The sequence below is a fragment of the Rutilus rutilus genome (genome assembly GCF_951802725.1).
Source record: "Rutilus rutilus genome assembly, chromosome: 12".
NCBI lineage: Eukaryota > Metazoa > Chordata > Actinopteri > Cypriniformes > Leuciscidae > Rutilus > Rutilus rutilus.
Window position 1 is genome coordinate 41,845,288 of NC_140217.1, and position 27,042 is coordinate 41,872,329.

General features: G+C 39.2%; 1 long non-coding RNA gene across 1 annotated transcript in view; it reads right to left on the reverse strand.

Annotated features, from left to right (window-relative positions):
- Nucleotides 1–3,634: 3,634 nt before the first annotated feature.
- LOC311301491 overlaps nucleotides 3,635–27,042 on the reverse strand; it is a 34,739-nt gene continuing 11,331 nt past the window's right edge. The window contains exons 2-4 of the long non-coding RNA XR_014629468.1: nucleotides 6,478–6,632; nucleotides 5,236–5,296; nucleotides 3,635–4,181 (exon numbers count right to left, since the gene is read on the reverse strand). This is a non-coding gene — a long non-coding RNA (uncharacterized lncRNA). The remainder of the gene's footprint in view (nucleotides 4,182–5,235; nucleotides 5,297–6,477; nucleotides 6,633–27,042) is intronic.

Consider the following 27,042-nt stretch of genomic DNA (forward strand, 5'->3'; position numbering starts at 1 on the left):
CATGTCTGCATTTTTGAGAGAATAATGTTTATGCGTGGTTATTGAAAAAACTAAAAACTAAAGTTTCTGAAATAAGACCACAAAACACATACTAAATATGTGCCAATAAGACTTTTGTCTAATGGATGTCATCGCCTAGTGTTTTTTCTTCAAAATGATGTGAAAATCACCCTGCCTAATCATTCACATAACACAATACATTGATTTGAATTTTGCAAAGCACTTTCTGTTTGGAAAGGCAATATGCGGAGTGGGCGTCAACAATCATGCATATTTAGTGGTTCACACCTGAGGAGACAATGGGGCCTGCATACTTAATTAGCCATTCATTCAGGTGAGTCACTGAGCCACAAGAATGCAAGAGCAACAGTTGGAAGTATCTCAATTCTTTTTTATTTTTCCACATATTGTGCTTGCAATTTGGCCTATAATATCCAAGGAAAACATGTCTAGTAATTGTGCAGTTAATTCTCATACTGTATTTTCAGTTTTGGAATATTTATCCTCTCCCCAAATTTGTCACTAATAAAACACAATAAAAATTATTTAAAGAAAAGGCTTATTACCATTTAATAGTTTGTTTACATCTACCTTGTAAATATATTTTTTTATTAAAAAGGTTACAATTACAACAACAATTCAAGTGTAATCTTTCTTTGTAAAAACTAAAGTATACATTTTATCATACATATTTCAAATTTAAGGATTTGATTGATTATTTGATTACTTTATTTTTGACAAAACATACTATATTTAACATGAGCAAATATTGGCAAACAAAAGCTTATTTGAGGTGGCAGATATTTTACAGTAAAAATGTATAATCTATCCAAAACTAATCAACGAAATGTTGTCTTTCATATGTCTGTAACATAGGTCTTTCATTTTTATTATAAGAAATATAAATGTTAATTTGCAGTTTAATACGTTGCTTATACAAATACATTTTATTTCAACATATTTCAGTAGATTTTTACTCAGTATAGCAATACAGTTTGCTAAAACCGAAACATTCATTCACAAACAGAAACGCCTGACTGTAACGTTGTTTTTATGAAATATTAGGGCATATAAATGTTAATTTTCAGTTTAATACGTTGCTTAACAAATAGCCTACATTTTATTTCAACATATTTCTGTCGATTTTTACTCAACTCAGTATAGCAATACAGTTTGCTAAAACATCATCATTCATTCACACAGAGACGCAATTTAAATTTAAACTGTCTTTTTGCGAGCTGTGATAAACAGCGCGCATCTCTGCGGCTGCCATTCATTCATTCACAGAAACGCGATTAACTTGAGAAGGAAAAAAAACTTACTACAGTATTCGGATCCTCTCTCCTGCAATACCCGCACTCTGAGGTAGATTTTCCATTATTATTATTCCTCACAGCACTGCCAGATGGTGTAAACACGTAGGCTACAATGATATGATTAAACTTGTGTTTTCTCGAGCTGATAAGGGGGCGTTCACAGGTTTCCTTGGATTGCCTCAGTAATTTGCGTTTGAATAGCACGCGCTCTCCGTGAGCGGAGTCACATTACATTTGAATGAGCTCTAATTAGCTCGACTGGAATCGCTCTCTTTTAATACAGATTTCACAAGATGAGACTATTTGTTTTTTATATAAATTACCTCATTTTAAAGAAGAGAATTCAAGCTTCATGCCTGTGTGTCTGTATGTCTGTTTGACTCAGTATTCGCTGAGTTATTGTTCATTTTCGGAGCCTTCGACAGAGAGAAGGCAGAACTCGCATCAAGTTTATTTTTCTTTATTTGGCAAAAAGCACAACAGTTTGTTTTTATTGTGAGTATACACAAAAATAATACACATTTAACAGAATCGATTGATGTATGAAACTTGCTTGTAATATCAAAGTCAACAGAGCAAAATTAATTTCTTTTGAACTGAACTGAAAAAAATCCAGCAAAACGCGCGGGCGCGTTTGTCGACCTCAGAGGGTTAACAGGAGACCTACACAATATAAAACTCAAAACTAAGTATTTTGAACACCGGTAGAAAATATATACATCAACAGGATTAGTCCTACTTACAGGTTGCCCTGGTGAAAAAAAAGAAAAGAAGCTAAGTATACTTGCAACCAGACTAATGATCAGTATACTCAAGTGTGTTAATGATTAGTTAACTTGAAGTGTGCTTTTTTTTAAAACAACTAATTTTGTACTAAGTATATTTTAGTAGTAATTGTAATTTGTAGTAAAGCATAACTTTAAGTTTATTCAGTGTACTTTTGTTTACTAAATTGGAACAACTATATTAGTATACTTAGTATACTTTAGGTATATGCCTATGTAGGGACTAATTACATGCTTGATTAGTGATATTAAAGTGTACTTTATATGTGTTACAACAAGTACATTACAAATTCATTATGAGTGTCTTCGAAACATACAAGAAAAATATACCCAGGTGAGAAAGAAATATATTTAAAGGTGTGGTTGATTTTGATTTTACTATTTTTCTTTAGTTAGTGTGTAATGTTGCTGTTTGTGCATAAACAAAATCTATTATTTTGGGGGTATTTTGAGCTAAAACTTCACATGCACGCTCTGGGGACACCAAAGACTTTTGAAAAGGCCATTATACCCCTTTGTAAATTGTACTATACTAAGTGTGTATTAAATCTGCAAAGATTTGTATGTATAATGCTGGGTACACACCAAAAGATAATCGGGCTGATTTTGGGCCGATTTCCCCCCTTCCGACAATCGTAGTTGTGTCCCGATTATCTTGATGGTTCTATAGATTATCTTATCAGATTTTCCCTTGGTGTGAGGTGTGTTAAGAGCGTCTGAACCTGATCGGAAGAACGTTGGAACCGCCCTGATCTCGAATCGTAAATATTCAGTATGTTTAATATTTACGATCAGAAATCATGATGTGTAGGGGGAACCCCGAGAACAAACGCGCTCACGCTCTGGAGGTTATCACGTGAAACGAAACAATATCCAATCGGAAAGCGAGATGATGGAAGACGGAAGCATAACAAATGCAGTCATGGCGCAGCACAAAGTGAAATTGATGTGGACAGCAGAGATGGAGGATCAGCTTGTTGATTTGTGGCAACAGCACGAATGTTTATACAGCGTGTTCTGTGAAAATCATTCCAAACACTATCATCGCAATTTCTTCCTGCATATCGTCCGCCACGCTTATTCTGAGGTCTCGCAAGATTTATCGAGATTTCCTGTGTTCACAGTCGAGACTCTGGTTTAACATCTGTTCGTCTGTGCTGTCTTTGTCACATCATGGCACACCACACATTATAGGAGCAAAACGCTTAAATCTAGGATTTTTTGTCCTCATGTTTGTGATCTATCACATTTTGTAAAAAATCTTTTGGTGTACCCAGCATTACATGTATTATTTTGAAACCACATCAAGTATATTAAGTGTATTTCAAGATATTTGAATATATTTTAAGCTATTTGCACTATATTTAGTTAAACTGTGCTAAAATGGAACCACTTCAAGTACATTTAGTGCATTTAAGTGTATTTCTTTACAGTTCATTACAAATATACTTTCATATGTCTTAAACTAGTTATAATATATTTGAAGCTTAATTGTAATTTTCCTCAAGAACACTTAAATAGCATTTCAGCTCATTAAAAAATTTATTATCTTTACACTAATAGTTTATTATAAAGTTTTATTCAGTATTCAAAATGCTATATTAAAAGTGCAAAAATAAATCCAAATGTTAAGACACACAGACTTTGAAATCAAGAAAACTTTAATATAGTATCTTGTTTAAGTTGCAAAATAAAACAGGAGAACATTAAAAAAGTATAACAGCATATATAATCTCTTGAACAAAATACTTAACAAAGATCAGTGAAATGCTATGGCAGAGCTATATTTATACTTTTTGCAGAACATTTCAGTTATACCTGTATTACTGAAAAGTACACTGAATATTACATCACTAAATAAATAAGCATCACAATGCAATTTTCTGGAAAAAAAAACAAAAAAACAAAGTTACGGAAAAACAATGTGCAGAAGTGAATAATGCATTATGTACAAACTCAGGCCTACAAACGGCTGAACCAAAGAAACAGAGGAGTTAGAGTGTCACATCTCCATCTTCAAGTGGACGATCACTTCTCTGAGTTCGACTCATTTTCCACAACTGAGGGCTTGTGGCTCAGACTAGGGGTGTAAATCGGACAGTTCATTACGATACGATACAATATCGATTCTCTCAGCCAGCAATACGATATATGTTTAGGGTTCAGTCAGTCTTGTCAGGCGTCTATTTCAGATGAGGAGATTAACGTTATAAAGACACACCGGCAGACAGTATGGTTGGTGAGTAAACGAAAATGTTGTGTTCAACTTCACAATGCAATGCAAGCGAACGCGGCGCATCGGAGCCTCCATGTCACGGTTATTGTCTCCTATATTTGCTTTTTATTTATTAAATACATGCAATTGGTTTTTATTAAATACATTTATTTATTAAATACATGCAAATGCATTTATTAAAATTAAGATACAATTTGTACATAACGAAATTCGCTTTAAAGAAAGGCTTTCTACAAAGCAAAACTTAATGAAGTGGTAAAAATAATGTCTGATGATTTACAAAGCAAAACTTCATTACGTGGTAAAAACCATGTCTCCCGATTGCAAATGTTCATTGCTAATGTTTATTATTGCAAATGTTTTTCATTTGTTTAATAAATCTCATAATGATGTCACATCACTATATCATAGCTTTTATTTCTATCTATCTATTTTATTTTCTATCTCAAATGATCGGTCGGTCAAGGGGTAGGCCTACTTAGCAAAGAAAAGAATCAAATACAGTTGGAAACGACGTAGACCATTAATAACACAGACGGTTAACAATTGTTTTTAATTAGTATTTAAACATTCTCTATGATAAAAAATGTTTGTAAAAAAATATTTTAATAACACGGTTTTGGCGGTTATAGAGTTGTAATGACGGTGTTCAACTATAACCGTCGGTCTCACGGTTATATACTAACCGTCACACCCCTATTGTATACCAGGACTAGGACTAGTGACTTGCAGCTTTACCAAAAAAAAACAATTGATTTTAACATGAATGACCCAAAGGCAGCACACATTAGACACCTGAAATGGACACGTTGCTAACATTTTCCTAACTGTCAATCACCTTTCAATAGGCCTCAAAAATCTCTATACCAGAGGTGATATGAGATTAAACCAGACTTACTACTCTCTTCTTGACTCGTCTCTGCACTCAGACTTCAGTTTTTCCTTCTATAGCAGTGGGGCTGAAAAACAGCAAATGTGAAAAAAGAGAAATTGTATATACACATATAAGGCAGGCAAGTTATGACAAATGATTTGTTTTCTTTTTAAGAATGACAGCACGCTGAGTACAATGTACTTGGTGGGTGATATAATCTAAACCCTTCAGACTCAGCAGTTTCAGATGTATACTCTCTTATAAGCATCCCTTTTAACAATGTAATCTGGAAAGTAATCAAAAAGGCAATAAGGTTGTCAAGCTTGAACAGATATAAACACCAATCAACACACACTATATTTAACAATATAACAATATAATGACATTCCAAATGTCACACACCATGCAAACCTGAAGAAGCTGGGTAAAATAAAAAATTAAAAAAATTAATAAAAACAAACAAAAAAAATTATATTAAAATCTGTCATTATTTGCTCTAATGTTGTTCCAGACCTGTATTCATTTCTTTCTTGTGCTGAACACAAAATAAGATGTTTTGAGTAATGTGGCGATCCAAACAGTTGCTGGTCTTCTGGGAAAAACTATACTATGGAAGTCACCGGTGACCAGCAACTGTTTGGTTACCCACATTCTTCAACATAACTTTTATTTTCAATAATCACTGCCAACTTTGTTTGCTTGTGTTATTGCTCTTGTTTTCTGACCTGATATTAAGGATGAAAACACATCAAAATAACATTAAGCACGTGACTACTTGTATCGTGTGGCAGAGCAGTGTAGCGAAAGGATAATCATATTATCCTTACTTGTAGTAACATACAAAAATAGAAAAAGGGAAAACCGCGCTCAGACGGGAACCGGTTCTCACCGTTCTTTTAAAGCAGTCGCTCATTGAGTCGAACGACACGCAGCACTACTGTTTCGGTGACGGTGTTTCATTTACTGTTGGTTACTAGGTTACCAATACCACGTCGTCCGCTCAAACAGCCTGATGGAAACGCACCTAATTTACATTTTTTGTTTGAAAAAGATTTGCTTCACGTTTGGATGGAAACCCAGCTACTAAAAAAAAAATAAATAAAAAAATAATAAAAATAAAATAAAATAATTTACACGAAGTCTATAACCGATGCTTCTAGGCTTTGGCTGTGTAATTCAGTTATATCTCATACTATCTACATACCCAATTTAACAAATCAATTCTTACTAGAGAATTTCATGAAGAATAAAGTCTTGTCAACTTACCTTTCTTGCCAAACGTCTCTCCCATCTTTTTTCTTTGACACTATAATCAGAGACACTATCATCATCTCCCTGTTTCACCTAAGGACACAGCGTTTGGATGCCACTCTTTACAGCAGCCAAACAAGAACGGCCTTCCCTCCCTTGTGTGTGTTTTTCTGAAAGCAAAGAATATTGATTAGAAACATCTTTTTTATTAGCACAGGTTACAGCTGAATGATTAACGTAAAACTGTCCTGCAGGTTTAGCATTGAAGTTCACGTGACTAGAAGAGGCACGGAGCTGATGCTGGGCTGCACAGAAGCCACAGTAATCGAGTCCCTAGTGGTGGGCCATATGGCAAAAATATCATATCACCATTTTTATCTAGAAAATCATGATTCACGATTTAATCACGATTCTATTTTGCATGTTGGTTTTATTATTTTGCCAGTGACTGAGCACAACAGCCAAACTAATGTCCCTATTTTAAAAACAGAGTCTTAAAAGGTAACAACATATAAAATAAAAAAAGAATGGCAGACATTTGGCCCAAAGTAGCAAAGATAGTAACTTTGACGAATGAGCAAAGTGTAAAACACAGGGGACTGATAATGAATGTTAGCAGTGATTAAATGTTCATTTGACACAACAAATGCTTTGTATGTCATGGTAACATTCACCTTACGTATAGTCTACTACAGAAAGGTCAAAGGTTATTAATCCGCTCTCTTCACAGAAATATTCACAGAACATCGGCTTGATGCAAAAGACTACTTGACTTCAGAGAACCTGTTAGATCATCCCTGAGATTGAAGAAGAAAGAAGCCAAAAAAGTAAGAAAAATAGATGTTTTTTCTTTTTTTTATCAATTCAGGCCTTTAAATCAAAAAGTCATTATTTGAGATAAAACAGACTCAGACCTGCCAACCTGTACGTATTTTGAGCTCAAAGTACGCTGGTATGATTTGTCATTCTAAACTACGCAAAAACCTGGTGCACATACTGTACTCGAATCAGTTAGACCGATCATAGTGCTGGTTCATTCCCCAAATAGCAAGCCAGGATGATTGACAAATGCGTAAGGCTCATGACTGAAAAGAGACAGCAATACAGAATCCGGCTCGATCCCCCTTCCACCCCCGCCGTCGGGTGGATTTCTGAAGCGAGGACAGGACAGTAGTCTCGGTGCTTCTGACTCCTTATGGTAAACAGGCTGGGGGAGATTTGTTGAAATATAGAATTGAGTTTACTTAATCCTCTGCGTGATCGCATGGATTGACTCTAAATTACTCTCTGTCATTCATAGTCACTTTGAACAATATAATCTAAATAAACTTGAAATTGCTATGGCTTTATGACAGTGCTCTGACTTGTGGATGACCGACAAGCATTTATTTGTTCATTCTCAGTGTTGAGAAATGTAGCATGAATGTGTAATGTCATTGTGTTAAAAATAACTAAAGTACCTAATTTCTTTACATATTCATTTAGTATGAAAACTAGCGTGGGTCACAGAGAGTGATGAAGCAGACAGGGTGAATATATAGTAACTGAAGTTTGAACAGAAGCACGGAAACCAGCAGATGTAAATGATGAGTTGAACACAATGAAGATAGTTGAATGGAACTTAGCTGATGAATAACAGTATTGTCCTTCACAGGTAGAGAACGGAACAAGGCTGATGGCAGACGTGGATGAGAGTCACTGACGATGATAGCAGGTTCGTGGATCGGACGACGAGGATGACAGGTAAGGATGACAGGTAAGTATGACAGGTAAGTGGAACAGGTAAGTCCATGGAAAGACGAGATCAGACAATGAAGAGTGGTGCAAGTGAGTGTATATAGTGAACAGGTGACGAGGTACAGGTGTGGTTATTAGTAATCAGGGGAGAGTGAACAAGTGGGTGGAGTCTGTAGATCTGGTGGAGCCGTGACAGCGTGTTAATTACTTATGGATTTAAAAGTGCCATTGTCTCAGTGCTGTGCAAGCTCTCTCTCACAAACGCGCACACAGAGAGAGAAGACGGGCAACTGGAAGTCTAAATTTTGTTCTTGCTTGTGTTTTTTTTCTGTCAAAATGTTAGAAAGCATTTTGTATTATCCATCATCCATCATTATCCATTTTAAAAAATCGTTAAAATACTGTTAACAGAATCCCTCATTATATAGGCCTACTAGATATTCTTTTTAGAATAAGTGATTCGTTTTGCTACTATTGGTCCTGTCTATTCATTGTCAACAGTTTTCTATAAATATGCAACCCTCAACAAACCACCTGTCTGGTCTTAATTTTCACCGCTTCCGCATAGCCACGCGAACTGGAATTATCCCTACAATGTTTTATCTGTAGAGAGGTAAAGGGAAGAAGGCCTTCTCAGGGGAGAGACTAGTGACACTTCAGGACTGCGCTGTCGTCACCTCCAGGCGCAGGTCCTTCATCAGGTCTGGATTGTGGTAAACCTCGGGATAAACAGAGAGACTAAAATTAGCGTAGATGCCATTCTTCTTATGATGTAACGAGTACATCAGGATTTGTGGAAAGTGTTCCCGGTTCCGGCTGACCTGATCTATGCAGCCTAACATTGAACTATAGAAGTCTGTAATGTGTTATGTGTATGCTAGCTCAAAGAGATGTGTTTTTAGTCTAGCTTTGAACTGACAGAGTGTGTCTGCTTCCCGGACAATGTTAGGAAGACTGTTCCAGAGTTTTGGTGCTAAATAGGAAAAGGATCTACCGCCAGCAGTCGATTTTGGTATTCTAGGTATTATCAACTGGCCGGAAGGTAAATTGGCCTAGGCAATACCAGCTTTTAGAAAGAAATGATATCTGCGAGGATTTCCAGTCTCTGGATTTAGACCGTACCATAGTACTGAGACTGCTCTCATTAGAGTTACAAATGATTTGCTCTTATCATCCGATCGTGGTTTTATCTCTCTATTAGTGTTACTTGATCTTAGTGCTGCATTTCATACTATTGACCACAACATTCTTTTAAATAGACTCGAAAATTATGTTGGCATTAGTGGAATCGCATTAGCATGGTTTAAATCATACTTATCTGACCGTTATCAGTTTGTAGCAGTAAATGAAGAGATGTCTTATCGATTGCAAGTTCAGTATGGCATACCACAAGGCTCAGTACTAGGACCGCTGCTGTTCACTCTGTACATGCTACCCTTGGGAGATATCATTAGGAAGCATGGAATTAGCTTTCACTGTTATGCTGACGATACTCGGCTCTATATTTCTTCACGCCCTGACGAAACTTACCAATTCACAAAATGAACGGAATGTATAGCTGATATAAAAAATTGGATGACTAGTAATTTCCTACTACTTAATTCTGAAAAAACTGAGATTCTAATTATTGGACAAAAAATGTCCTCAAGTAATAATCCAGAATACTGTCTAACACTTGATGGCTGCTCTATTAAGTCTTCGTCGTCGTTTAGGAACCTGGGTGTGCTCTTTGATACCAGTCTTTCATTTGAAAGTCACATGTCTAGTATCTGTAAAATCTGTTAAAAGAAAAAAAAGGCCCTTAAGAGAGCATCCAGAAAAATGGAGCGCAAACTGGAGGAAAACAAAACTAGAGGTATTTCGCATTTCATGGAAAGAGAGCTCGACTGCATACAGAGAGGCCTTAAAAGCTGCTAGATCTGCTTATTTTTCAACCCTATTAGAAGAAAATAAACAAAAGCCTAGGTATTTATTTGAAACAGTGGCTAAACTAAAAACGAAAAATAAAGCTTCAAGCCTAGAAGTTTCCAAGCAGCACAGCAGTAATGACTTTATGAACTTCTTCACTTATAAGATTGATAATATCAGGGACAAAATTATAACTATGCGACCGTCTACTACAGTATCGCATCAGGCAGAGCATTGTAGTGTCCCTAAGGAAAAATTCGATTCATTCATTGCTACAGGAGAGGAAGAATTCGTCAAACTCGTTAAACCATTTAAATCGACAACATGTATGTTAGACCCTATACCGACTAAGCTACAGTAGTTACTCATCCAAACTGCCTATTACCGCCGCGTCAGGCACCGCGGCGAAATCACCGCGGCAGAATTATTCAAGTGGGATTTCAAAGTTGTTCGCGAAATGACCACCAGGTGGCGCAAAGGGATACTGTGGGATACAGCGGGATTTTGAAAGCAACTGCGTTTCGAAACGTAAGTGGGCTTAATATCCATTAACACTAAGGATGAAATACTACAAATGAATTAAACAAACATTTTAGGACAGAAAAAAATAAAATCAAAAGTTATAATCAAGAAGAGAATAATGGACCTATTAGCTAGTAGCCTAGTTCATATTGTAGGCCTGTAGACGTTGGCAACATACAGTACGCTTATTCCCAACATAAGCCTATTGAATGAAAAAAAAAAAGAGAAATAAATGAGGTGCAATGATAGCTGATTATTTTTACTATTCTAAAAATACAGCGTGTTCACACGTAGGTTATATGCGAAATCAAACGGTGCTCGCTGTAGAAATCAACGTTTGGGCATTTATCAATTGAGTACACTCGTAGCCGAGTGGTAGAATTTACGTTGTAATCATTTAGATAACATGGGTTCGAAACCCGCACAATCAAGGAGTTAATTTATATGAACCTATTAATGCATTTAGCCTATTATTAATGCAGAGAGATTTGGGTCTAAAACTGTTAAAACATAGGCCTATAGATTCTATTTGTACAAATTGCTGCACATTAATTTAATTAAATGAAACCTTGTAACGAATTCACACTGTAGGGTAGACTGTGTACAGCTGAGACACCTTAAATAACTTGCGTTCGCAGCAAGCACAAGTTGTGATTTTTGCTGTGCACTTGCATATTAGTGTCAGCTTGGGAAGGAAATATAGAGACCAGACCTCTTGGAACTTTAATTGAATACATAGCGTTGGTAAAGCATACTGAAATTACATCCCTACAAATTTATTAGGCCCTACTGAAAATAAATGTATCGAATTTAAGCAAAGTAGCCTAAATGTTAAGACATAAGCCCTTTGCTTTTTTACGTAGCCTATAAAGGACTCTTATAGCCGACTTTGTGTTAATTTAATTTGTAGAGGATTTTTTTTTAACTCAAACATTAACACTGAAATAAATTAAACTAAATTATTGTAAAAAAAAATTGGCACACAACGACGAGTGGCGCTATGTATTGTTCTAAAGCCAGGTTTTATTCTGGCATGTTGAAAAAGGCTGTGTTAAAGGCCAGTGTTCAAGGCTAGTGTTCGACAAACGCGGCGGCGCGTTCATTTGAATGAAGAGACACTGGAACGTTAGGCCGTGTCGCATCGAGTGAAGCGTGGCCGAGTGGTTGAACTTACGTTACGATCATTTAGATGACACGGGTTCGAATCCCGAACTAACTTGGACTACTGATAATTTTATATTAGCCTATGAATGCATTTTATAGTCTATTGTTGATGCAGAGAGATTTGTCTAGTTCTAAACCATATTTTTTTTGCTTATAGCCTATTTACAAAATAAAATCACCACGCATTCCATTTTAAGGAACAAATATTATACAATGACTTTACTTCTGTAGCCTATCATAATTCCAATCGTATTTCAAAAGCAGTTCTGTTAAAACAAATGATAATATATATATATGACGTTTAAACGACAAACAATAAAATCAGAACCAGTATTCTGTTGCGTTCATGGTTCCAGTGGCAGTAATGCATCCACGGCTTTTCAAAATGTCAAAGCGTTTTGAGATTGTTTTGAATGAAATATTGAAGTTAATAATGAAGTGTTTTGGCACACCACGATGAGTGGCAAACTCTTTGTTTTGTTTTGCAAACTCAGCTAGCCTGTGGGGGGTTTGGAGAAGTTGCTTTATCGTGGGGGTGCAGAGGTGTTAATGTTCCGTCTTTCATATGTAGAGTGTCGGAGCCATAGACTGTAAAAAATAGGTCGGAGCAGGCAAAGGAGTCTTGCGAGAGGGGCAAAGAAAAATACATGTTTTGTTGCTTTGAAGTATTTTCGTGTTGTACTGTTTTATTTGTTTAATTTAGCTGCAATTTCTTTGGCTAGTTTCCATCGCAAAGAAAATGAACTGCAACTCTGTTTTTTAGCCTAAATAAATAACCTGTTCAGGCGCTTTATTTAAACCTTGAAATGTTCCGATTTTTTCAATGTATGGATCTGTTTTGAAAAATACCGTCCATGTCCGGGTACCACTGTCAGTCATCTCAATTTCGTGAATGATTCATAAAAAAATAATTTAGAGGAGCTTCTTCATCTTCTTCGCAATCGGCTGACAATCATCATCAGTTTACTGGAATTTAGCAAATGTATGTTGTAATGTGACATAGGCCTGACGCTTGACTTTAATAAAGAGTTATAAGCCACGAGAACGGTAAGATATAAACTCTATTGGCCACCGATTCGATCACGGGTCTCTTGAAGACCCGTAAGGCTCGTGTCATTGCCTTATCCATTGAGCTAACTGTCTGACTGCTGTAAAGTAAACATCTGACGCGCATGTAAAGCTTCATAGATTAGCCTAATATGTTTCCATTGCAATGTTCTATGTTGAAAGGTTTTCATTGATTTTTCGATTTAATTTTAGTATTGTGATTATAAATCAGTTTAACTAGAGTCTTTCACTTGAATTTATCTGTTACCAGCTTTCAATCGCTCTCAATGAGCTGTGATGCCGCGGCAGATTACGCAACAGAGAGAATAAACGGACACTTTTCAAAGTCTGCTAGTGTAGCGCCTCTTAGCGGTAAAAGGCAGCAAATACACCCCCGAAAACTGCCGCAATAAAAATACCGCGGCAGCGGCGGCGGTAAAAGTATTATTCTGGTTGAGTACCTACTGTACTGAAAGAGATGCTTCCAGAGGTCATAGATCCTCTTCTCAATATCATTAATTCATCTTTGTGATTAGGATACGTACCAAAAACTTATTTAGCTGGCTATGATTAAATCGTTTGTTAAAAACCGCAATTTGATCGTACAGAATTAGTCAATTACAGGCCGATCTCGAATCTTCCTTTTCTGTCAAAGATACTAGACAAGGCGGTATCCTCACAACTATGTTCCTTTTCAGTCCAGTCAAGTCAAGTCATCTTCATTTATATAGCGGTTTTAACAATGTAGATTGTTCCAAAGCGGCTTTACAGAGATTCAAGGATAGTTTAAAGTAACAGAGATTGTTTTGGCTTTATAGCAGTTCTTGAATAAACTTATTTTCCAGCTAAAGTTAATTTGATTGATTCACTTCGGTCGCAACGATCATTAGTTATTAACTTGGGGGGCCGCTGAGACGACACCGTTTTAACAGGAAACTCTACACAGACTTTAAACGCGAAACCTGTGAGAACGCTGATGGCGTGCACATGCGTATTACGTGTTCAGTCTATTGGTATGCGCGTTTGAATATATGTGCGCAGGTTTGTAATTCCCTACAAACCAAGCCTTAAAAAACGACTTGTCTGGCCTTAACATTTTGATACAGAATTATATCACTTCGGGGTAGATAAGCGAACCGAATTTTCCCGACAACGCTTTATCTGTAGAGTGGTAAAGGGATCCTCCATAAGGAGAAACTAGTTGGCACTTTAGCACCCCACTATGACATCGGGTCCAGGCGCAGGTCCTTCATCAGATCTGGATACGGCCTGGATCCGGCAGGCTGCGGGAAAACCTTGAGATAAACAAAGACACTAAAATTAGCGTAGATGCCATTCTTCTTATGATGTAACGAGTACATCAGGATTTGTGGAAAGTGTTCCCGGTTCCGGCTGACCTGATCTATGCAGCCTAACATTGAATTATAGAAGTCTGTAATGTGTTATGTGTATGCTAGCTCAAAGAGATGTGTTTTTAGTCTAGCTTTGAACTGACAGAGTGTGTCTGCTTCCTGGACAATGTTAGGAAGACTGTTCCAGAGTTTTGGTGCTAAATAGGAAAAGGAACTACCGCCAGCAGTCGATTTTGGTATTCTAGGTATTATCAACTGGCCGGAAGGTCAATTGGCCTAGGCAATACCAGCTTTTAGAAAGAAATGATATCTGCGAGGATTTCCAGTCTCAGGATTTAGACCGTACCATAGTACTGAGACTGCTCTCATTAGAGTTACAAATAATTTGCTCTTATCATCCGATCGTGGTTGTATCTCTCTATTAGTGTTACTCGATCTTAGTGCTGCATTTCATACTATTGACCACAACATTCTTTTAAATAGATTCGAAAATTATGTTGGCATTAGTGGAATTACATTAGCATGGTTTAAATCATACTTATCTGACCGTTATCATTTTGTAGCAGTAAATGAAGAGATGTCTTATCGATTGCAAGTTCAGTATGGCATACCACAAGGCTCAGTACTAGGACCGCTGCTGTTCACTCTGTACATGCTACCCTTGGGAGATATCATTAGGAAGCATGGAATTAGCTTTCACTGTTATGCTGACGATACTCGGCTCTATATTTCTTCACGCCCTGACGAAACTTACCAATTCACAAAATGAACGGAATGTATAGCTGATAAAAAAAATTGGATGACTAGTAATTTCCTACTACTTAATTCTGAAAAAACTGAGATTCTAATTATTGGACAAAAAACTTCCTCAAGTAATAATCCAGAATACTGTCTAACACTTGATGGCTGCTCTGTCAAGTCTTCGTCGTCGGTTAGGAACCTGGGTGTGCTCTTTGATACCAGTCTTTCATTTGAAAGTCACATGTCTAGTATCTGTAAAATCTGTAAAAAAAAAGAAAAAAGAAAAAAGGCCCTTAAGAGAGCAGCCAGAAAAATGGAGCGCAAACTGGAAGAAAACAAGCCTAGAGGTATTTCGCATTTCATGGAAAGAGAGCTCGACTGCATACAGAGAGGCCTTAAAAGCTGCTAGATCTGCTTATTTTTCAACCATATTAGAAGAAAATAAACAAAAGCCTAGGTATTTATCTGAAACGGTGGCTAAACTAAAAACGAAAAATAAAGCTTCAAGCCCAGAAGTTTCCAAGCAGCACAGCAGTAATGACTTTATGAACTTCTTCACTTATAAGATTGATAATATCAGGGACAAAATTATAACTATGCGACCGTCTACTACAGTATCGCATCAGGCAGAGCATTGTAGTGTCCCTAAGGAAAAATTCGATTCATTCATTGCTACAGGAGAGGAAGAATTCGTCAAACTCGTTAAATCATCTAAATCGACAACATGTACTGTATGTTAGACCCTATACCGACTAAGCTACTGAAAGAGCTGCTTCCAGAGGTCATAGATCCTCTTCTCAATATCATTAATTCATCTTTGTCATTAGGATACGTACCAAAAACTTATTTAGCTGGCTATGATTAAACCGTTTGTTAAAAAACGCAATTTGATCGTACAGAATTAGTCAATTACAGGCCGATCTCGAATCTTCCTTTTCTGTCAAAGATACTAGACAAGGTGGTATCCTCACAACTATGTTCCTTTTCAGTCAAGTCAAGTCATCTTCATTTATATAGCGCTTTTAACAATGTAGATTGTTCCAACACGGCTTTACAGAGATACAAGGATAGTTTAAAGTAACAGAGATTGTTTTGGCTTTATAGCAGTTCTTGAATAGAGTTATTTTCCAGCTAAAGTTAATTTGATTGATTCACTTCGGTCCCAACGATCAGTAGTTATTAACTTGGGGGGCCGCTAACACGACACCGTTTTAACAGGTAACTCTACACAGACTTTAAACACGAAACCTGTGAGAACGCTGATGGCGTGCACATGCGTATTACGTGTTCAGTCTATTGGTATGCGCGTTTGAATATATTTACATTTACATTTACATTTAGTCATTTAGCAGACGCTTTTATCCAAAGCGACTTACAAATCAGGACTAAATTAAGCGAGTCATCATGAAGAGGCAAAAAACAACAACAACGCAAGAAGTGTTCAGAATACGAAGTTTAGGCATTATTCAGAGTAGCATAAGCATGATAAGTGGGGTTTTAAGGGAAAGGTTTTTTTTATTTTTTTTTATGAGTTTAGGTGCTCATGGAAGAGATGGGTTTTCAGCTGTTTTTTGAATGTTGTCAGGGATTCAGCATTCCGGATGAGGGTGGGGAGAGTGTTCCACCAGCATGGAACTGTGAATGAGAATGATCTGGAAAGTGATTTTGTGGCTTTCTGTGATGGAACCACGAGACGTCGCTCGTTGATTGATCGTAGGCGTCTGGTGGGGATGTAGGCTCGTAGGAGTGAGTGAAAGTAGGAGGGAGCTGAGCGTGTGATAGATCTGTAAGCAAGCGTCAATGCCTTGAACTTGATGCGAGCAGCGAGAGGTAGCCAGTGCAGAGAGATTAACAGAGGAGTGACGTGGGCCCTCTTGGGCTCGTTGAAGACAAGACGAGCTGCAGCATTCTGGATCATCTGAAGAGGTTTGGTAGCACATGCTGGAAGTCCGGCCAGAAGAGCATTGCAGTAGTCAAGCCTAGAAATGACCAGGGCCTGGACGAGGAGTTGTGTTGCGTGCTCAGTTAGGAAAGGCCTGATCTTCCTGATGTTGTGCAGCGCAAACCTGCATGATCGAGCTGTCTTTGAAATGTGATCTGTGAAGGTCAGCTGGTCATCAAACGTTACTCCCAGATTTCTGACCGACCTTGATGGGGTGATTGATGATGAATCAAGCTGGATGGTGAAGTCGTGCTGTAGAGACGGATTGGCAGGGAGGACGAGCAGCTCAGTCTTTGCCAGGTTGAGCTGCAGGTGATGTTCGTTCATCCATGTGGAGATGTCTGCCAGACAGCTCGAGACCCGTGCAGCTACTGTGGGATCATCTGGTCGAAATGAGAGGAAGAGTTGTGTGTCATCAGCATAGCAGTGGTAGGAAAAACCGTGTGCCTGTATGATGTGTCCCAGTGATGTAGTGTAGATGGAGAAGAGGAGGGGACCAAGAACTGAACCCTGGGGAACCCCTGTGGTCAGTTGATGTGCTCTGGATACCTCGCCTCTCCATGCGACTTTGAAGGACCTACCTGTGAGATAGGATTCAAACCAGTCGAGTGAAGTTCCTGTGATGCCCAGTGATGAGAGGCTGGACATTAGGATCTGATGGTTCACGGTGTCGAAGGCAGCAGACAGATCAAGGAGAATGAGGAGTGAAGATTTGGAAGCAGCTTTTGCAATCCGTAGGGCTTCTGTGACCGACAGTAATGCAGTCTCAGTTGAATGCCCTTTCTTGAAGCCAGATTGGTTGACATCCAGCTGGTTGTTTAGAGACAAGAAGGATGTTACTTGGTTGAAAACAGCTCTTTCAAGTGTTTTTGCAATGAATGGTAGGAGAGAGATGGGTCTGTAATTCTCTACAAAAGATGTGTTTAGCGTTGGTTTTTTAAGCAGTGGAGTGACCCGAGCCTGCTTGAATGCTGTAGGGAAGGTGCCAGTATGGAGGGATGAGTTGATGATGTGTGTGAGTGCTGGTAGAAGTGTGGGAGAGATGGCTTGTAGAAGGTGTGAGGGGATGGGGTCTAGAGGGCAGGTGGTAGGGTGACTGGAGAGGAGAAGTGTAGATACTTCTTCCTCTGTTAGCGGCGAAAAGGAGGACAGAGGGGTATTGGCTGTGGAAGGGGTCGGTCTGGGTTCCTGTGTGTGTGGAGCTGAGAATTGACTGCTGATAGTTGTTGTTTTGTTGGTGAAGAAGTTTGCAAAATCATCGGCAGTTAAGGAGGAGGAGGGCGGTGGTGGAGGTGGACAGAGGAGTGAGTTGAATGTCTTGAAGAGTAGTCGTGTGTTGGAGGAGCTGTTGATCTTGTTGTGGAAATATGAAGATTTTGCAGCATGAACATCAGCAGAAAAGGACGAGAGGAGAGATTTATACATACTCAGGTCAGATGAGTCTTTTGATTTGCGCCATTTCCTCTCTGCTGCCCTGAGTTCGGTCCGGTGTTCACGAAGAACCTCAGATAGCCAGGGGTTAGAAGGAATAGCGCGTGCTGGCCTGGAGGAGAGAGGGCAGATTTTGTCTAGAGTAGAGGTTAGTGTGGAGCATAGGGTATCCGTTGCAGTATTCACATCCAGAGATGAGAATTGTGAGGGTGGGGGAAGAGAAGATGACACGGCAGAGGAGAGATGGGAGGGGGAAAGTGAGCGTATGTTTCGCCTGAGGGTGACTGGTGGTGGGGTTGGTGGCGCAGGGGTAGCGAGTTGTAGACTGAAGGTGATGAGGAAATGATCTGAAACATGGAGAGGCCTCACCAAAATGTTGTCTGTGATGCAGTTGCGTGTGTAAACCAGGTCCAGTTGGTTGCCTGATTTGTGAGTACCTGTGGTGATGTGTCGTTTGAGATCGAAGGAGGCTAGTAGAGAGGTGAAGTCTGTTGCATGTTGTTTTTCGAGATGAATGTTGAAGTCACCGAAGACTAGAAGTGGGGTGCCGTCCTCAGGGAAAGAGGACAGCAGCACATCCAGCTCCTCTACGAAGTTACCCAGCTGACCTGGGGGGCGATAAATTACTACAATATGGATCTTACTGGGAGTTGTAAGTGTGATAGCATGATATTCAAATGAATTGTTGTTGCATAGAGAAGAGAGCGCTGAGTATTTCCAATTGTTGGAAACGAGAAGCCCTGTCCCGCCACCCCTCCCAGACTGGCGAGGGGAGTGAGAAAAGGAGAAATTGCTAGAGAGAGCAGCGGGGGTTGCTGAGTCTTCAGGACGAATCCAGGTCTCAGTCAAGCCCAGGATACTGAGAGTAGAATGAGATGCAAAGGCTGGAATGAAGTCAGCTTTGTTGACTGCTGACTGACAATTCCATAGACCCACGGAAAGAGAGAGAGGAGTGTGTGAGGATGAGAGAATGGGACGCAGATTACCAGTATCGCGCTGCCTTGTGCACGTGATGAAAGGGCGTTGTCGAACGATAACAGGAATGTGTTGAAAACACATGCTGATTCGGGAGAGAGATAAGATAAGAAGTGGAAAGGGAAAAGGCGAATTTTAAGTGCCTTTCTGGTGTCCTTGCTCGGTGGAGTCGCGCAGGTAGAGTCGATGGTCTTTACCCGAGTCGGTCTTCACACGAGGAGACTGAACACGAGAGCTGACGCTTCCGCTGACGCTTCCGCTGACGCTTCCGCGACAGCGCGCAAAATACACAGATATACAGAAAAATGCTTTCACCGCTTGAGTGAGTACAGCTGTTTCGGTCTTGCAATTAAGTGGATAACGCGATAATGGGCCAACTTTCGCTTTGAAAGTGCTAGGAGCAGAGGCTTAAAGTGCAAATTAGACTTTAACAATAATAATTTTCACTCGCGGCTGCTTGTTTAATGTGGCAACGCGTCTAACTAAAATACACAATTATGTGAAGTTAAAAATATAAGGGAAGCTGAGAATCGAAGATGGGCTTACCTTGACTACAAAGCAACGTTGAAAATAACAAGAGAACAGAGTATTCCAGAAAACACACAGTTGTGCGTTCCAGTCGAGCCTCTTGTTGCTCGCTTGTCCTACGGGAGTGAACTGAATCTCGTCTATTTAAAGGTATTCTTACAGATGCTGTTTCGGTCTTGCAATTAAGTGGATAACGCGATAATGGGCCAACTTTCGCTTTGAAAGTGCTAGGAGCAGAGGCTTAAAGTGCAAATTAGACTTTAACAATAATAATTTTCACTCGCGGCTGCTTGTTTAATGTGGCAACGCGTCTAACTAAAATACACAATTATGTGAAGTTAAAAATATAAGGGAAGCTGAGAATCGAAGATGGGCTTACCTTGACTACAAAGCAACGCTGAAAATAACAAGAGAACAGAGTATTCCAGAAAACACACAGTTGCGCGTTCCAGTCGAGCCTCTTGTTGCTCGCTTGTCCTACGGGAGTGAACTGAATCTCGTCTATTTAAAGGTATTCTTACAGATGCTGTTTCGGTCTTGCAATTAAGTGGATAACGCGATAATGGGCCAACTTTCGCTTTGAAAGTGCTAGGAGCAGAGGCTTGACTACAAAGCAACGCTGAAAATAACAAGAGAACAGAGTATTCCAGAAAACACACAGTTGTGCGTTCCAGTCGAGCCTCTTGTTGCTCGCTTGTCCTCGAGCTTGTTGCTCGCTTGTCCATATATGTGCGCAGGTTTGTAATTCCCTACAAACCAAGCCTTAAAAAACGACTTGTCTGGCCTTAACATTTTGATACAGAATTATATCACTTCGGGGTAGATAAGCGAACCGAATTTTCCCGACAACGCTTTATCTGTAGAGTGGTAAAGGGATCCTCCATAAGGAGAAACTAGTTGGCACTTTAGCACCCCACTATGACATCGGGTCCAGGCGCAGGTCCTTCATCAGATCTGGATACGGCCTGGATCCGGCAGGCTGCGGGAAAACCTCGAGATAAACAAAGACACTAAAATTAGCGTAGATGCCATTCTTCTTATGATGTAACGAGTACATCAGGATTTGTGGAAAGTGTTCCCGGTTCCGGCTGACCTGATCTATGCAGCCTAACATTAAACTATAGAAGTCTGTAATGTGTTATGTGTATGCTAGCTCAAAGAGATGTGTTTTTAGTCTAGCTTTGAACTGACAGAGTGTGTCTGCTTCCCGGACAATGTTAGGAAGACTGTTCCAGAGTTTTGGTGCTAAATAGGAAAAGGAACTACCGCCAGCAGTCGATTTTGGTATTCTAGGTATTATCAACTGGCCGGAAGGTAAATTGGCCTAGGCAATACCAGCTTTTAGAAAGAAATTATATCTGCAAGGATTTCCAGTCTCAGTACCGTACCATAGTACTGAGACTGCCCTCATTAGAGTTACAAATGATTTGCTCTTATCATCCGATCTTGGTTGTATCTCTCTATTAGTGTTACTCGATGTTAGTGCTGCATTTCATACTATTGACCACAACATTCTTTTAAATAGACTCGAAAATTATGTTGGCATTAGTGGAATCGCATTAGCATGGTTTAAATCATACTTATCTGACCGTTATCAGTTTGTAGCAGTAAATGAAGAGATGTCTTATCGATTGCAAGTTCAGTATGGCGTACCACAGGGCTCAGTACTAGGACCGCTGCTGTTCACTCTGTACATGCTACCCTTGGGAGATATCATTAGGAAGCCTGGAATTAGCTTTCACTGTTATGCTGACGATACTCGGCTCTATATTTCTTCACGCCCTGATGAAACTTACCAATTCACAAAATTAACGGAATGTATAGCTGATATAAAAAATTGGATGACTAGTAATTTCCTACTACTTAATTCTGAAAAAACTGAGATTCTAATTATTGGACAAAAAACGTCCTCACGTAATAACCTAGAATACTGTCTAACACTTGATGGCTGCTCTGTCAAGTCTTCGTCGTCGGTTAGGAACCTGGGTGTGCTCTTTGATACCAATCTTTCATTTGAAAGTCACGTGTCTAGTATCTGTAAAACCACATTTTTCCATCCATTTTCCAAATATATCTAAAATACGTCATATGCTCTCATTGACAAATGCGGAACAATTAGTTCATGCGTTCATGACATCAAGGCTAGATTATTGTAATGCTATTATGGGTGGTTGCCCTGCACGCTTAATAAACATATTACAGCTGGTCCAAAACGCAGCAGCTCGAGTTCTTACCAGAACCAGGAAACATGACCATATTAGCCCAGTTCTGTCAACACTGCATTGGCTGCCTATTAAACATTGTATAAATTTAAAAATATTGCTGATTACTTACAAAGCACTAAATGGTTTAGCTCCCCAGTACTTGAGCGAGCTCTTAACGCATTATAGTCCTTCACGTCTATTGCGATCTCAAAATTCCGGCCAGTTGATAATACCTAGAATATCAAAATCGACTGCTGGCGGTAGATCCTTTTCCTATTTAGCACCAAATCTTTGGAACAATCTTCCTAACATTTTCCGGGAAGAAGACACACTCTGTCAGTTCAAAGCTAGACTAAAAACACATCTCTTTAACCCTCTGGGGACCAAAAACGCGCCTGCGCGTTTTGCTCGTTTTTTTTTTTAGCAATGAAAAATAAACACAAAATGCTCTGTTAATTTTGATCTTTCATTTTCGTGTAATACATCAATCGATCCTGTTCAGTTTCTATTTTTTTTCTGTATACTCACAATAAAAATAAAGTGTTTTGCTTTTTGACAAATAAAGAAAAACTAACATGATGCTATTTCTGCCTTCTCTCTGTCAGTAAACTCCCATTTGAAATGCGTTCGAAAATGATCTATAACTCCGCGAAAATTCAGTCAAACAGGCAAACAGACCCACGGGCATAAAGCTTGAGATCGCAGCTTTTAAATGAAGTAATTTATATAAAAAACAAATATTATCAGCTTCTGTAATCTGTATAAAAAGAGAGCGACTCCAGTCGAGCTCATTACGAGCCATTCAAAAGTAATTTGACCACGCCCCGGAGAGCGCGTGCTATTCAAACGCAAATTCTGAGAACCATTTCAGTCTGTGAAACGCCCCCACATCAGCTGTAAACAAAGAGGCATAATATAGCCTAAGTTACCTTATGGAGAAAAGTTTCCGTGCTGATATGAGGAGCAATATGAGGAGCAGATCCCGCTGAGGAGTGAGGTAGGCTAAGTTATCCTTTCTCAAGTGTTAATGTGGAATAACGTTATGGAATAACGTAAACAAAAAGATGAATCGCGTTTCTATAATATGAATCGCGTTTCTGTGAGATGAATGAAGGGTACATATTTGTAAAGACTGTTTAGCCTAAATATGAATCGCGTTTCTGTGAGATGAATGAAGGGTACATATTTGTAAAGACTGTTTAGCCTAAATATGAATCGCGTTTCTGTGAGATGAATGAAGGGTACATATTTGTAAAGACTGTTTAGCCTAAATATGAATCGCGCGTCTGTGTGTGAAAGAATAAACTGCTTTGCTATTGTGCTAGAAATTTTACATTTAGATGTGTTCTTTTTTTACTTTTAGATGTGTTTTTACATTTAGATGTGTTTTTTACTTTTAGATGTGTTTTTTTACTTTTAGAAGTGTACAACTTGTATTAACATCTTTCATTTTATTTGTACTCATAAGCATTTGAAGAAATATATTCATATAAGCTAAAGCACGTTATTAAAAATATATTTAATCAAGTGTTTTAGAAGGCATAAGTTAAGACAAGCTTGCAGGGACAAATGTTCTAAGTAACGAAGAGACTATATGCACTTAAGTGACCCTTTGTACTTCGAGTGTCCTTTTGAGCTCCCAAGTGTGAAAGTATGTGCGTAGCTTTTGAGTTTCCAAGTGTAAAAGTATGTGCGTAGCTTAAGATCAAAAATAGAGATAAGCAAAATGTGTGAAGAGCTGCAGCTAAAAACAGGAACTTGTATCTAGCCACGATATTGTTTTCTGTCTAAGATATAACATACGGTAGACAAAGATTTTGAAGAAGACATATATTACCTTATAAGGAATTGATCCTTTGACACAGATGAAGCCTAATGCAGGATGTGTTTTAGGGGTATATAACGTGGGCAAGGGGATTAGCCCTTTGCCTTCTCATACCAGATGCGTTCTGTATGTGAATGTCAATTAGCTTGCAAGAAATAAACCTTTTTGATACTTTGACTTTTCAAAGGTCTCGACTTGTCTTCTTCCTCCTCTTGAATAGAATTATTTCCACAACAAATGGCGACGAGGATGGATCGCAAAACTGATGACCTCCGTGGATGAAAAGCAATTGACTGATCATCCCAAAAGACAAGAAGTCTATGGCTCCATACCCCGACGCTAAACTGCAAAGGGAGGGGAGAATTGTATACACCACGGCAGGCCTAGGTGGACGCGATCCCGAATAAAGAACCAAGCTGCAAAAGCACGGTGAGAGAGAATTATTTACGTGGTAAATAAGAAAATTATTTGCGTATTGAATATTTTTCCTAAAAGGGTCAGGATTTTTGGAATAAGCCTGAAAGTAAGTTTCCAAAAGGATTTTGAGAATAAGTTTGAATTCTTAAAATGCCAGTGTTAATTCTTTTTCCAGAAAGGCCAGAATTTTGAGAATAAGACTGAAAGTTTTTCTCAAAAGTCTAGACAAGTTTGCGTTTTTGGGAATAAGCCTGAAAGTAAGTGTCCCAAATATTTAATAAGGCACTTGTCTGGGAAAAAGACCTAGCATCGACGGATGTGGGCATTTTTGAAAGTCCTAGATTGACGGATTTAGGCAGGGCGTGTTGGCGACGCTAGGCAGGAGGATTAACACAGTAAATAGTACGTGGTGACCACGTGAGAGGAAAGATTTTAAATACGCAAATATAAATATTATAAAGTAGAATCAATGGGAAGTAAAAGTTCTAAAGGAGAGGAGGAACGGGTTAATTTCTCTAAAAGCTCGTACAAAGCCATGGATAGAATAATGGGAACTTGGTACCATGCTTATGTGCCGTTTTTAATAAAACAATATGGATTTAACGGGGGTTTAAGTGTGTCACAGTTGACTCAAACCAAAGTGAATTGGGTTACTCATATTGTTAAGAAAAAAGACAAAGAGAATTACAAGAAATGTGGTGAAATCATAGTAAAATGGTTAGAAGAGGCAACACGCAGACAACAAAAACAAGTCTGTCGAGCCATCGCACCATTATACTCTGATACAGAAAGACAGGATGCTTCAAAGAAAGCACTACAGAATCTTAAAAATGACTGTTGTGATATTGCTGACTCTTCTTCTCCCTTTTTCGGTCAATACGTGAAAATGACGGTGGAGGACGGGGCGTATCCGGCTCATCACCCACCTGCTCTCAATCCTACTCGGGACGGAGCTGCTGCAGGAGGAGTGCAAGCCAGTGAGCCAGCTGAACCGCCGCCCACATATGTTGCAACAGAGGAAAAGAGAGGTGACACATCGTCAACGCGCTCTGGGGCTCCATATCAAACAGGAAGGCGGCCGAGATGCAACAAAGACCTAGAAGAATTGCTAACTGCAAACATGAAAGACTTAACTTTGCACTCACGAAGACATACAAAAAGAAAACTTAACCAAAATTCGACCAGGTTGATGGGCAGACGGTATCAAGCGCCGCGACCGAACCTGCGAAATCAACGCAAGAGCCAGCAGACTGATGATTCAGAAACAGAGATAAAGAGTGAAAGTGATGATGACGATGGAGATTTTCAGGCACCGATGCTCGAAGTAGCCGGACCAGATGGAGCAGTTCTGGTAATGCGTCCATGGACCCAAGGGGAATTGAAGCAAGCTTCTGAACACCTGCCAAACATCGAAGCAGGTGGGGCAAAATTAGGTGCTGATTTAGTTGTTTTCTGCAAAGAATTCAGACCGACTCTTGGTGAGCTGTGGAGACTAATGGTTTTGAAATATGGACCAGTGCACATGGCTAAACTGTCAGACTATTGGCCAGAAGATTCCCGTCCGATACACGTCGAATACGACCATCAGATGAACAATGACTACGCAAAGAAAGTCGATGATATAGTCAAAGCTTTAAAGAAAGTATTTCCACGTACGATGGACATCCACCAAGTTCGTCAATGTACTCAAGGAAAAGATGAAACTACTGAAGCATATTTCTTACGACTGAAAGAGTGCTTTGACCGCCATGGTGGTATAGAGAAAAGACAACCGCCAGCGGACCCGACTACGGGGGCTGTGGGATCTGATCCTTATGACGACTATTTAAGAACTTTGTTCATGGATGGACTGGACAGAGAGATTTCGAAAGAAATTGAAAAAAGCTGTGTTGGATGGCAATTGGCTTCTACAACAGAAATCAGACGACATGCGAGACATCACGAGGGAATCATCAAGAAGCAAAAGACAGTCAAAACCACCAAACAAGAAAAAGATCTTTCTCTGGCTCTGATAGCGCTGCACATGAACGAAAACAACAACCCCAAACCAAACCACTACCAACAAAACCAAAGAGGTGGTGGAGGAAGAGGCAGAGGACGTGGCCGTGGAAGAGGTAGACATTTTCCGCAAAATCAACAACGCCCAGATCGAGACACTTGTTTCATCTGCGGACAAAAAGGACATTGGCGAGACACTTGTCCACAAGCAGCCTACAGACCAGAACAAGCAGATTGAGAGGAGGGGGGTGCGAGCAACGGGTCTCCTGTCTCTTCATCAGATGAGTATCATTTTCCTTTCGTTTTTGACTCTGCTCTCTGCAATGAAGAAGTGCTTGCTAATGTTTTCTATAAGGCTCATAATTCTTTACCTATGATAGAAGTAAATGTTCTTGACAAGACATTACTATTTTTGCTGGACACAGGAGCTAGTAACTCATTAATTAAAGAAACAGAATTGACAAAACCCATTCCACTTTCTGGAAAAACAACCTGTTCCAGAAGTGCAACGGGTCATGTGGTCACAGAACCATTCTCAACGCTGTTTGAGTGTTCAATTGATGAGAAAAAATTTGAGCATTGTTTTTTGATTACTCAGACGTGTCCAGTTAATCTTATGGGTAGAGATTTGCTCTGTAAGCTGGGTGTTTCTGTTCACTGTACTACTCAAGGGCTTTTTGCTGGCATGAGGATGTTGCATGTAGATACAGGGGAAACCCCTTTGTTTGTCTACGAATGGCAAGTTTCTAACACGTGTCTAACCACAAAGGCTCATGACAGGGTGTTGCC